Genomic DNA, 12844 nt, shown 5'->3' on the forward strand with positions numbered 1-12844 from the left:
TTCCTGGAGAAGGACCTCCAGGGTGTAGACAATTTGATTCTTACAGCAGAAAGGATCTTCCCATCCTTTTCACTGCAGGCGAGAGTATCTTGACCCAATGGCTCAAACAGCAAGCAGTCATTATAAGGGGCAGTCACAAAGGATGCCTTAAAGGGCTCCATGAAATCACATAGCCTCGTCATAGCATGTCGTCTTAGGGAAAGTCCTGAACCAGCTGCTTGTGAGGTACTCTCCATGGTATGGGAGGATCAACCTCATCGATGAGCTGATGACGGAAGATAGAGAGAAGTCAGCTTGGGAGAAACTTTTTAAAATTCTTCTGTAGGCATGGACTCGGAGAGAGATGTTGAGAGTACCTTCATCACATCTCCCTGAAGCCAGGTACAATGGGCCACGTAGTTCAACGACCTCAGTACAAAACTGGCTGAGGTGTAAATGCACTTCCCAATCATGTCCAACTCTCTTGACTCCTTGTTAGGTGGATGGACACTGGCATTTTCTTCTGCCAACTCTTTCTTAGTGGCTGCCACCATCAAGATGGCATCAACTACAGGAACCTTGCTCCAATAACTCCTATCTGCCAGAGGTACCACAAACCTATGAGGTCACTTGGGTATAGACTCGATGGTGTCTGGTTCCTTCCTTGCCCAGCAGGATACCAAATCAACCAGGGAGCCTGCTGGGGGGGGGGGTTACCCAGGACGTAGGTGGGCCTATCCCAAATGCCTCCAACATCATTGACTCCTCAGAAGAATGAGGTTGGGCAGACAGCCCACCTTTCTGCTTCAAGATCACTAGAAAATCCCAGAAGGAGACATGCTAAGGTAGGGATAAGGGGGGATCCTTCCTCCTCATCGAAGTCAGTGTCCTTGGTTAAAGACTCCAATGGGAAGTAAAGGTGCCTCCTTTTATACATCTTCTTCCGAGGAGCTTCCTCAGTAGGGTACTCTGGGGAAGTGTCGGAAGAAGGAGACTCCTCCTGACCAGGGAGATCTTGGAGACCACTCGGGACAGGTTGAGTCATGGCAGGATGAAGGGACTCAAGGCCTCCACCAGGTGGGGGTACAGGGGCAGTTTGCAGGACCTGTGGCAATGGATCTCCAGCCCGGGAGAGAACCCTCTCCACAATCTGGAAAGCCGATGGACATAGAGAAGTCCTGTCTGTCTCCCCCAATACCGCACCCACAAGGGGAAAACAGACTGGACTCACCTTGGATCCATGGCATCCAGAAGGTACCAGACCCAAGCTGCCCAGAGCCGAAGTGCCTAAGGGAAGGAATGGCTCTGACAAAGATAGAACTGACCCAACTGCCCCAGAAGCAGCACCGACACCCCAGGTCCGAGACTCGGTTTGCTCCAACAAAATCAGAACAGGGCTAATCAAGGGTAACTTCGGCATCGAGGAAGGGAGCTTCCCCTGCACCAAGCCCGACACACACGGTAGTCCTGATTGTATGGCCTGAGTAGCTCACAGATCTGACAGGGGATGGAGCTGAGACTACCGCCCATCTGGGTTTGGGACTTTAGTAATCTCCTCATGATCCTGTCCATATCTGCCTCAGACCAGCTTCTAGAAGATCTGGATGAAGTTGATGAGGGTGGTCAGGAGTGTTTAGATTTTGTACAGTGAGCTGGGGATTTAGTCAAGGCTGTCAGATCCTGAGACACTGGATCCAACCTAGGAGCCAATAGAGGAGGAGGTGAAATAAAAATAATATCCCCTGGATCCATAGATGCTGATGGATCTGAAGGGTAGGCAATTTCTTTGGTTCCAAGGGAATCAGATCCAAGGTTTTCTTTGACTTCATCCTAGGCTCTAGATGATCTCTCGGGGAGACAGGAAAAGACCTCTTTTTAGCCTCTTTGGTAGAAGCTGATGAAGAAGAAGCCAAGGAAGGGGTCTGAGCCTCTGTAGTCGAGGAAGGAAGAAGACCCCTGAGAATCAATTTCTTTCTCCTATTGGCTAGCACTCACAGATTGAAAGGGGCACAGACAGTGCAATCTGCTTTCAAGTGATTGTCCCCCAAACAATATATGGACTCCTTGTGGGCATCCTGGTTGGGCATTTTATGCCCACAAGAAGTGCAATGTTTAAAACCAGGTGAAGGCTTGTCCGCCATAACAAAAGATGCAGCCCACCAAAAAAATGGCCAGCATTAAGGGTTAATCAATGTTAAACTTAACAGTTAACCACAATATTAACTATAAATCTGACTGTAATATTTAACTGTAAAGTTAACTGAAAAAAATATATCTACCTAACTAACCAACTAATATTAATTAGCAATCTAATATACAAACTTTTTTTTTAATGGATAGGAAAAAACTAATACACGCACACATGCACTAAGAGAAGGAAAAGGAAAGTAAAGAAGGGAGGACTTATAAAGAAAAAATCCACAGATTCTCTAAGAGAAGTTCCGACAGGCTGAAGAGTACAAGACCCACATCTGGACTCTCAAGTGGCAAATGAGATTTGAGGTGCTTGGGTGGATGTAGTGCATTATGTGCAAGAGGGATGAGCTCGACAGTCGAATCCAAGTCTGAAGAATGTGGACGAGCCAGATCCGAAGGTCGGCTCCAAGACCCTATCATGAGCAGGAATGAAGAAGACAATATCAGATCATGATATACCCTGTCCAACTCCCTTATATTTTTCAGCCCTATGAAATCACAATCTGTGAAACTCCTGCTGGGCAAAAAGTCAAGTCACTTGCAAAAAGGCTATCTACTTATGATTCTCTAAGTAAAGTCAGAGTGCAAATGTGGTACATGGGCCTAATCAGGGTGGTCTGTCTTAAGGAACAGCAGGCAGACAGAATCTGTGATATCTTTTCACTATTACTATTACACATGGAAAACATATGGAATATGGATTATCAAAACAACTAAGAATCTAAAGCTGATAAACACCTGACTCGCAAAACTGAAATTTAGTTTTCTAAAGCACACACTATCTCTCTCTTGTTGCAATGGACTCAAGTAGAAGGTAAACATTTACTAAACACTCTTCTAGGATATATGCCCCAATTTAACATTTGACAACTTGCATACTTTTAAATTTACTGTCCAGTGGCAAGGTTATTAGGCAAACTTGAGCACCTAATGCAGTGGCATAACATTTTAATATGGGTAACCAGTAGCCCAGGAAGGATGTGTTGGAAAGAAAATGGTGTGCATTCAATCATTTGCATTCCCAAATTGGGGACGGAGGGATAAAAATAGTGTTTAGAAAAGAAAGAACCTTTAATGGAGTCACTCAATCCCATGTTTAATTTTTGTTACTATTTTTTTAATCACTGCTGTTCTCTGTTCTGTTCTTACTTCATCTACCATCTCAATCACACTCTCTGCTCACTTTTGTACTATGTCATCTGGATTTACAATCCACATTGCTCTCTCCACTTATGCACACCTATCAACTACTCTCCCCTGTCTACATGTCATAAGTCCCTTGCCTTTCTTTCCTCACTGATGTTGTAAATGTTACCATGTGTCCACTGCACTACTTATACTGCTCACAGACAAACCACACCATTCTACTTGCATAGTTAATTCCAGCCTCCCAATCTTGTCATGTCAAATTCACTTGATCCTATTTTTCCCATGACATTAGTTTTTTTCTACTGGCTTCTGTAACACTCTCCCTTCTCTTACATGAATACTCATCCAGCTTTAATCTTCTGCAGGAAAACACTTGTTAATAATGCTACTACAGTAACCTTCCTAAAGTGTCTGAAGACGCAATATTTAAATTTATGCAAATTAGTCGCATGTTGTTAATCCTCAAACTTTGTGACAATTACAAAGCTAAGTTTCCTGTAGTTTTATTCAACAGTGCTCAGATTTGCTCTAACTCTGATGCTGTATTATATTACTATGTAAATTTGTGCATTTTTTACAAATCTGTATTCAACTGCAAATAAAACTTTTTTTCCCAGATCTTCCCTTACAAATGTGTGCTGCTAAATACGGCCTTCTGATTTAACAATGTATAACAGTCCAGAAGTCCTTCCAGTGTAATGACTCTGAAAGTAATCTTACAAAAAAAAATGCACCACTGAATGGCAAGCATTCAAGTAAAACAGGGATGAGCAAAACAATATTTAATTTATTTATTTGACATTTGTTTACCATGAAAGTCTGGCTGGGTCAGAAAGTGCCCATTTTCAGCAGAGGCCTGGAGAGAAAAGCTCCACAATCACAATATTTAAAAAATCAAGTACAGATATTTTCAATCACAAAGTATCATGTTACATTACAAAACATCAAGTACAAATATTTTAAATCTCAAAATATCATGTTACACTACAAAACATAAGAATTAAAAATGTTGTAATGACACAAACATAGTACATATGTTTCATAGTAGAGTATAATGAAAACCAATAACATGAGTTGAAGAAAATATGCGAGGAAAAATTCAACAGTCATATTATTTGTTACATAGATTAGCATGTGATAGATGAAACCTGAGACAATTCTAAGAAGATATTTAAAGAGATATCAGAGATTATATGATTAGAGGGTTCCCATTCAGAAGCCTGAAACATCATAAGCCTGAAAATCAAAATCCTGAAACCAAAAGCCTGAAAATTCAGAATCCTGAAAACTCAAAATCCTGAAAGCCCAAAATCCTGAAAGACCAAAATCCTGAAACTCAAAATCCTGAAAACACAAATAATGCTAATATGTCACTATAAAGACACTAATATCTACCAACTGACCCTGACCCTAACCCTAACCCTAAGGTCCATCACTATCGCACACTCACCTGACCCGCGCCCTAATCCTAACTCACTTAAACCGCCCCTAACCCCAATATTTGTCACTATTGCATACATGCCTAACCTGCGCCCTAACCCTAACTCACTTAAACCGCCCCTAACCCTAAAATAAAACCAACCGCACACTTACCTGACCCCAACGCATGACCTAACACCACAGGGCTAACAATAGCAAAGCCACAATGACATCAGTATGTCTATTTTGTGTTTTCAGGATTTTGAGTTTCAGGATTTTGGGCTTTCAGGATTTTGAGTTTTCAGGATTCTGAATTTTCAGGCTTTTGGTTTCAGGATTTTGATTTTCAGGCTTATGATGTTTCAGGCTTCTGAATGGGAACCGATTAGAGACAGTGAGGTTAAATTGAGTGATGTCTTAGTATGAGAAAGGTGTTAATATTATGGTTATAGAAGGAAAAAAGAAGAGGGATGGACAGAAGCAGATTATAAGAAGAGTACAGCGTAGGGTGTCTTCAGGTAGCTTAGGTGAGAAGGGAGGAAAGAGAAAGAGGTAGAAGAAAGGTCTGCAGAAATGAATTAGGTAAGGTGAGGGAGTGGAGAAAACAAAAAAGAGTGGAGTAGGAGGCTAGAGTAAAGTGTGGTCTCGGTTGAATGGGGTAAGTGAAGTATAGTGACTAAGTTGACCAAGGTCTGGCACAGGAGCAGGTCATAGATTTTGTAAGGTATTCTTTTAGGGAGCATTTAAATGTGGTAGGTTAGAAATAGTTCTGGTGTTTAGAGGTAAGAAGTTCTACTTTTTGCTACTGAGTACAAGTATAGGCTTTGTCCAGGGGATTTATTTGATTTATTTATAGTGAGAAGTTGTTTGTCTTCTGATCTAAGAGTTATTTTTGGAAAATACACGTTGATTAAAAGGGTAAGAGCTCGGCAGGCTAATGGTTTGTGTATGATTTTATGTATTGTTATGTTAAATGTAGGAGAGATGAAGGGGGAGTTCCAGACAGCTAAGGGTATGCAAAGCTTTACAGTGATGGGTAAAGGAGGCTGAATTAGTAGCAAAGTTGAGCAGCTTTCAAGTTTGCTTTTAGAATTGGTGCTCCATAGAGTATGGAGGGCAGAAGGTAGGTTTTAGCTAGAGTAATTTTTGTGTGTATGCCCAGAAAATTATAAATTATGTAGTCACCATAACTAGGCATCTGTGTTGTCCATTTTCATTCTTCCTCACTAATGGGTTCGGATCCGATTCTCGGATACAACTCAGCCATATACTACAGACTTTGGATCTAACTCTCGAGCTCCTCCCTCAACCCACAATGCCCCACTCCATCCCAGTTACCTCAGATCAAGTTTGTTGCTCTATCTCCCAATAACAGACAAAGAACAGAAATATAATATAGAAACGATAGGGCTCAAACCTGGAACTGTAGGTCCCAAACACAGTCTAATAGGTCCTTTCAGAAAAGAAAGGATGACTGATGGATGGGAGAGAAGTTGAGGAAGAATGAAAATGGACAACACAGATGCTTAGTTATGGTGAGTACATAACTTATAAATATGATGTTGTCCTTTTCATTCTTTCTTACTAATAGGATAGAGTCCCCAGCTACGCTGACCTTGAGTGGCCCTCATGGAAAGATATTTTGGAGTGCTGCCAACCCTAAGACAGCTCTGTTTCTAAATACGATATCCAATTTGTAATGTGAGACAAAAGTATGAGCCTTGGACCATGTGGCTGCTGCACAAATGCCATCAATAGCTGTTCTTGACCAAAAAGTCAGTGATGTTGCCATGCATCTAGTGGAATGAGCTTGGGGGGAATTTTGGCAACATCATACATTTTGTAGATTAAATCCATGAGATGCAGTCTGTAATCCATTTAGCTACGGTGACTTCAGAAACTGACTGGCCTAGGCAATTTGGACAGAAAGATACAAAAAGCTTGTCTGACTTCCTACATTGTTTTGTCCTGTGGAGGTAAAAAAAGTAATTGCCTGTGTACATCAAGGAGATGTACCACATACTCTCCTTTGTTTGCAAACTTTTGAAAGAAAATTGGCTAGTGAATGGATTGGTTAATGTTATTTTCAGAAGTTACCTTAGGTAAAAAAAAGGGGTTGGTCTGCAGATAAACTCCATCTTTGTGGACAATAATGTAAGGAGTTTTTGCTAAAAGAGCCTGGAGTTCAGAAATTATTTTTGCCGAAGTTATAGCTACCAACAAACCTGTCTTACATGACACAATAGTCACAACTCTAACTCACCTCTTTTCCCTGCCAAAACCATAAACGAAAACCTCTTTTCCTTCCAACCTGTTACCACTAGTTACATCAAATCACTCAAACTCAAACCTTGCTCTCCCTCCTCTGATAACCTCCCATCCCAGTTCCTTAAACTAGATGCTGAATCCATAACCTTCCCAGTATCCCTACTAATCAATGGAGCTATCCAAGAAGCTACATTCCCTGACATTTGGAAATCCTTCTTCACCATCCCTCTGCATAAAGGAGGAAATTCTACTGACCCATCCAACTACAGACCCATAGCTATCCTTTCCCCACTATCTAAAATACTTGAAAAATGCATCCATACTCAACTATTCAACTTTCTCCTACAGGAAAACCTTTTCACTCCCACTCAATATGGCTTTCGGCCATACCACAGCACCACTACTGCTCTCTTACCTTTTACTCACAAGATAGCTGAGGCCAGAGATAACAACCAACTCATATCCTGCCTTTTCGTTGAATTATCCAAAGCCTTTGACACCGTCTCCCACCCCATTCTTCTATCTAAACTTGCTAACCTCAACCTCTCCCCCCCCTCACTTCAATGGTTCGCCAGTTATCTAGCTAACAGGCAACAATCTGTCCACTGGCTCTCTTCCTGCTCCTCCTCACTTCCTATTACGTCTGGCGTACCCCAAGGTTCCATCTTGGGTCCCCTTCTGTTTAACATCTTCACTAATGATCTTCACACATCTTGCAAACTATCCTCTATTACACAATATGCTGACAATTCAACTCTCATCTCCATTTCCAAAACTATCTCTGATCTCCACACACAAACTCAAGACACCTTTCTATCCACTGAAAAATGGCTATCTAAAAATCAACCTATCTTAAACCCAAAAAAAACTAAACTCCTGTTCTTCCTCCCTCGTTCTCTGTCCCAACATAAGACAACCTTTCATATCACCTCCTCCAACAACACCATCACTGAACATGAACCACACAACAAGCTCCTTGATAGCATCATAGATGATGAGCTCAAATTTAACTTACATGTCGAAACATAAAAAAAACTCACCAAAAACTAGGCCTCCTATACCAAAATAGAAAATTCCTTACTCCCAATGCTAGACTCTCCCTGACTCAGGCTCTACTTCTCCCCTCCCTCCTCTACGCTGCCCCAATCCCTACCAACTTACAAACCACAAACTTGTCCAAACTCCAACAAACCTACCACAGAGTAGCCAGATTTGCCACCAACTCACATCACAAATCTCAACACTGCCATTCACTCATCTCTCTTGAATGGTTAGAATTCCCTCAACAACTCCTACTATCACAGTTTCAAATCTTACACAGTACAGTATACAAACCATCCACCTGCTCAGCCCTCTACTCTCTGATATCCTATTATACCCCTACACATACTCTACGCACCTCCAACCAGTCACTCTTGAACATCTACCACTCCAATAAAACTGCTGGCAAACTACTCTACAAATCCACCATAGCCCAAGCTTGGAACAAACTCCCCTCCAACATCAGATCAATACCCCACCCCAAATACTTCAAAAAGGAACTTTCTTAACACTAAGACTTGTCCTTGTCATGCCCCTACCTAATCCACTACACTGCCATATTTTCCTCTCACCCCCTCCACTGACTTCTATCTACTTATCCTCCATATTTTTTTTTATTTTTTTTCTGTATTCTCTGTAACCTCTATTTACTGTACTCTCTGTAACTTATATATAATATGTATAATACTTCTCTATTTGGGCATGTAACTACTACTGTAATTTAGTCTATTTGAAACTATGTATGTGCTAGTAATATGTGTAATGTAAATGTCTCTGTTGGAGTTTTTCTCCTCGGGTCTCCACTGAAAATGGGCTACTAGCCCAGTTGGACTAACCCAGTTAACAAATGTCAAATAAATAAGTAAGAAATTTTAGGTCAGACTTGTCTGAAGGTTCAAAGAGTATTTGCATCAAGTATTCAAGCACTACAGTAAGATCCCAAGGTGGTGAGGGATCTTTCATTGGAGGTCTTAACAGAAAAAAATGCCTTTTATAAAAGCTTTACATAATCTAGAGGAAGATAAGGAAAAAGATGCATTCCCTGTGTGGAAATTTGAAATTGCTGCCTAATGAAGTTTAGTCACAGTGAAACTAGCACAATTTTTGAAAAGAGATATCAAAAATTGAAGAATAGCCAAAATTAGTGCAGAAAAAAGATCAATGTCCTTATCTATTTCCAAGTAGAGAAACTTTTTCATATGCTTCTATAAACTTTTTTGGTACAGTCTTTTTGAGAAGCCAAAATAATGTCACAAACTGGGGAAGAAAGCCTGGACTGTCTGTTACTGGAAGTGGAGAAACCATGCAGTCAACTTTGAGGGCATGAATGTTGTGGTGTTGAATCCCTGACGGGGTGGGAGAAGAGATCATGAGTGGGTTCCAGTACCCATGGATGACAGTGAAGATAAGACCGTAGAAAGGGGAACCATACTTGCAGAGGCTAGAAGGGGGCAATGAGGACTACTAAGCTCTTCAGCTTGCTTGCTTTTTGAGAAACATCTTGGAATCAGGGGAAGAGGAGGATAAACATGAAAAAGCGTGAAGAAGAGCATCGCTCGGTGACTCCCTGTGAGGGGAGATCACAGCAAACTACTTGATGCACTTGTTGAGAGGAGGGGCAAAGGTCGCACTATGGTTGATCCCAATGCCTGAAAATCATATTCGCCGACAGACTGAGGGACCACTCAAGAGGCATCAGAATGGATCTGCTTAGCTTATCTGCAAGCATGTTGGTTTTCATTTCGATGTGCATTGCAATAAGAAAGTGGTCTGATGAGAACTCCACATTCCCAAACACTGATGGCCTCTCTGCAAAGGGGGTATAACTGGGTTCCTCCTTGTTTGTTGACGTCCCACACTACAGTCATGTTGTCAGTTTGAATTGAAATAGCCCCAAGGGAAAAGCACCTTAGAATGCTTGCAATGCTAGAAGGACTGCTCTCATTTCTAGGAGACTAATATGCAACTTGGTCTCTTGGAGGGACTATGTGCCTTGGACAGTTCTTCCCAAGAAATGCCTCCCCACCCCAGTTGAGTAGTGTTCGTGGTCACTGTGGTTACTGGGTTTGGAAGTACAAAAGGTCTGCCCAGAAAAAGATAATCAAATTGTATTCACCAGCAAATATGTCACTTGCAAATAGGAGTCAGCTGTTCTTGAAAAAAACAGGGGTTGATGTAGAATGGACCACTGTACAGCCAGAGTCCATTGTAGAACTCACATAAAGAAGTACGCTAGAGGAGGTAGCACTATAGCAGCTGCCATTGATCCTTGAGCTTGAAGCACTAATCTTGCTGGGGAAGATGAATGTGAGAGGATAGCCTGAACCTGATATAGATAATGTTGTGATGGAAAGGCAAGAATGCTATTTGTGTAGATGTATCTAAAACTGTCCAGATGAACTCCATGCTCTGAACAGACACAAGCTTCCATTTGGCGAGATTTATTGTAATGCCCAAGGAGTCGGAATCTGGGGCAAATAGTCCCTGGCATGCTGAAGTTGATGCTTGGATGGGGCAGTCATAAGCCAGTCATCTAGATACAGAAACACCTGGAATCCCTTCCATCTCAAGTGAGCAGCAACTACTGCCATGCATTTGGTACAAACCCTGGGGGCTGTGGTGAGTTCAAAGGGCAGAGCTCTGAACTGGTAATGACTGGCTCCCATCTGAAAGCAGAGATGCCTTCTGGATTATCTGTCTATTTTGATGTGATAGTATGCGTCCTGAAGCTTTACAGAGCACATCCAATTGTCCTTGTGTAGAAAAGGTCAAACTAGGACAGAGCGAGGAGTCCTAAGATTAGCAGCCCAACCTGTGAGGTTCTTCTTCGCAACCATTGCTTCTACTTGTTTTAAAGAACATTTGCTCAATTTTAAGACTGTTTTTAAGTCTGCTTGCCCAAAAGTAATTTTAATTTCTATTTAAAACTTGTGAAGAAGAAGCTCATGGGTTGGGCTGCTAATCTTAGGACTGCTTGCTATGTCTCAGTTCAATTATGTTTCTGACTGTACTTTCTAGCACAGCTTTCCTCAGAGTGAGCCCCATTCAGATCATCTTCAGCCAGTGTTCTTGTACCTCACTGTATAGAAAAGGTAGAATGGACTCAACAGTGACCACTCAGAATTTGCTTGTTTTACATACTGCTTCAATTTGCTTAGATACAAAATGGGTCTGAGTGCCCCTGTTTTCTTTGGCACTAAAAAGAAGAGTGAATAAGTTCCGAATCCTATTTGGTCTGGTGGGACCCTTTGGATGACTCTTTTTTTCTAGCAGCTGTTGAATTTCTTGTGCTGTGGCCTTCCTTTGACTGGGACGAATGTCAGGAAGTTTCTTCCTTTGACTATGAGGAAGAAGGGAAAATGGTAAGATATAGCCTCTGGATATTATCCTTAGCACCCATGAATCTTTTGTGATGTTTGTCCAGTCATCTAGGTGCAAACAGAATCGAACCCTGACTGCATGCAGAGAAGGGAAGTTGGGCAGCACTTCAGGAGCACCAATAGGGCCTATCTGAAAAATAATCTCTAAAGCCCTGATTTTGCAGGCCTCCTCTGCCTCTACAGTAATTCTGCCATTAAAATTTCCCCCATGCCTCTGGAGGAATTCCCCCCACTTGAATCCTGGAATGGACCCTGAGATTTGCGGAATGACGTTTTCTTACAGCCTGTCTGTTTTGTACAGAAGGTTGGCTGAGCGGCAGAAAACTTGACCCCTACAGCAGGCAGGGTTTTTTCATTTTTTTCATTGCGAGTTAAGTGTCTCCTTAACTGATGGCCCAAACAAGGAAGTGCCATAGAATGGGGCATTAATAAAAGACATCGTAAAAGGCTCCCCAACTTCTCATAGTCACATCCAGGTATGTCTGCTTATGGCAATGCCGAACTGACTCCTTGTGAGGTACCTTCAGCTGTAATTGAGATTAACCTCATAGAAGCATTTGATATGGATAAAAGAGTGGCCAGTTCAGAGGATGTTCTCTTGAAATCCTCAGCAGGCATGGACTCTTGAGAGTGTATTTGAAAGTTCTTTAGTAAGATCTCTCTGACGTCTAGTAAAATGCACCATATAGTTAAGTGACCTCAATGCAAAGGCAGGTGAGGCAAACACCCGCTTTCCAAATATGTCTAACAATCTGACTCTCTACTGGGAAGATGGACAGTACAGCTCTGATCTGCTAGCTCTTTTTTTAGTGGCTGCCACCACCACCATAGCATTAACTGAGATTCCTTTGCTCCAGTTGGGTCTGTATGCAGGTGTTGCCAAAAATTTGTCAGGGTGCTTGGGAATGGGCTCAACAGTATCCAGCTCCAATGCCAGGCAGGAAACCAGGTCACTTACAGTTTGTCGACCAGGGGGGGTGACCCAAGACATAGAAGGGCCAAAACCAATGGCCTTCAAGAACACTGATTCTTCAGGTGAAGGAGTTTGGGATGGCCAACCACCTTTCTGCTTCAGGATCTCTAGACTATCTCCAAATGAGATGTCACCAGTGATGGTCTGAGGGATCCTTCTCCTTCATCAAAATCTGTGTCTTCCATGAGAGACTCCAAGGGAAAGTCTATGCGTCTCCTTTTGCATGTCCTCTTCTGGGGGATCTCTTCCTTGGTATGTTCTGGAGAGGTGTTGGAAAAGGGGGAAAGCTCTTTTACTGGAACTGTCTGGAGGCCTGTTGAAACTGGCTATCCCTGTGGAATAGCCCTGACTGACTCAGAGCTCAGAACCGATGGAAGTAAACTGGTAGGGTCTGAAATAAGAGATGACAATTCTTTCTGGAGAGAAAAAGCCCTTTCTA

This window comes from Protopterus annectens, chromosome 4.part0 (genome assembly GCF_019279795.1).
Source record: "Protopterus annectens isolate FY-2018-M chromosome 4.part0, PAN1.0, whole genome shotgun sequence".
Taxonomy (NCBI): Eukaryota; Metazoa; Chordata; order Ceratodontiformes; family Protopteridae; genus Protopterus; species Protopterus annectens.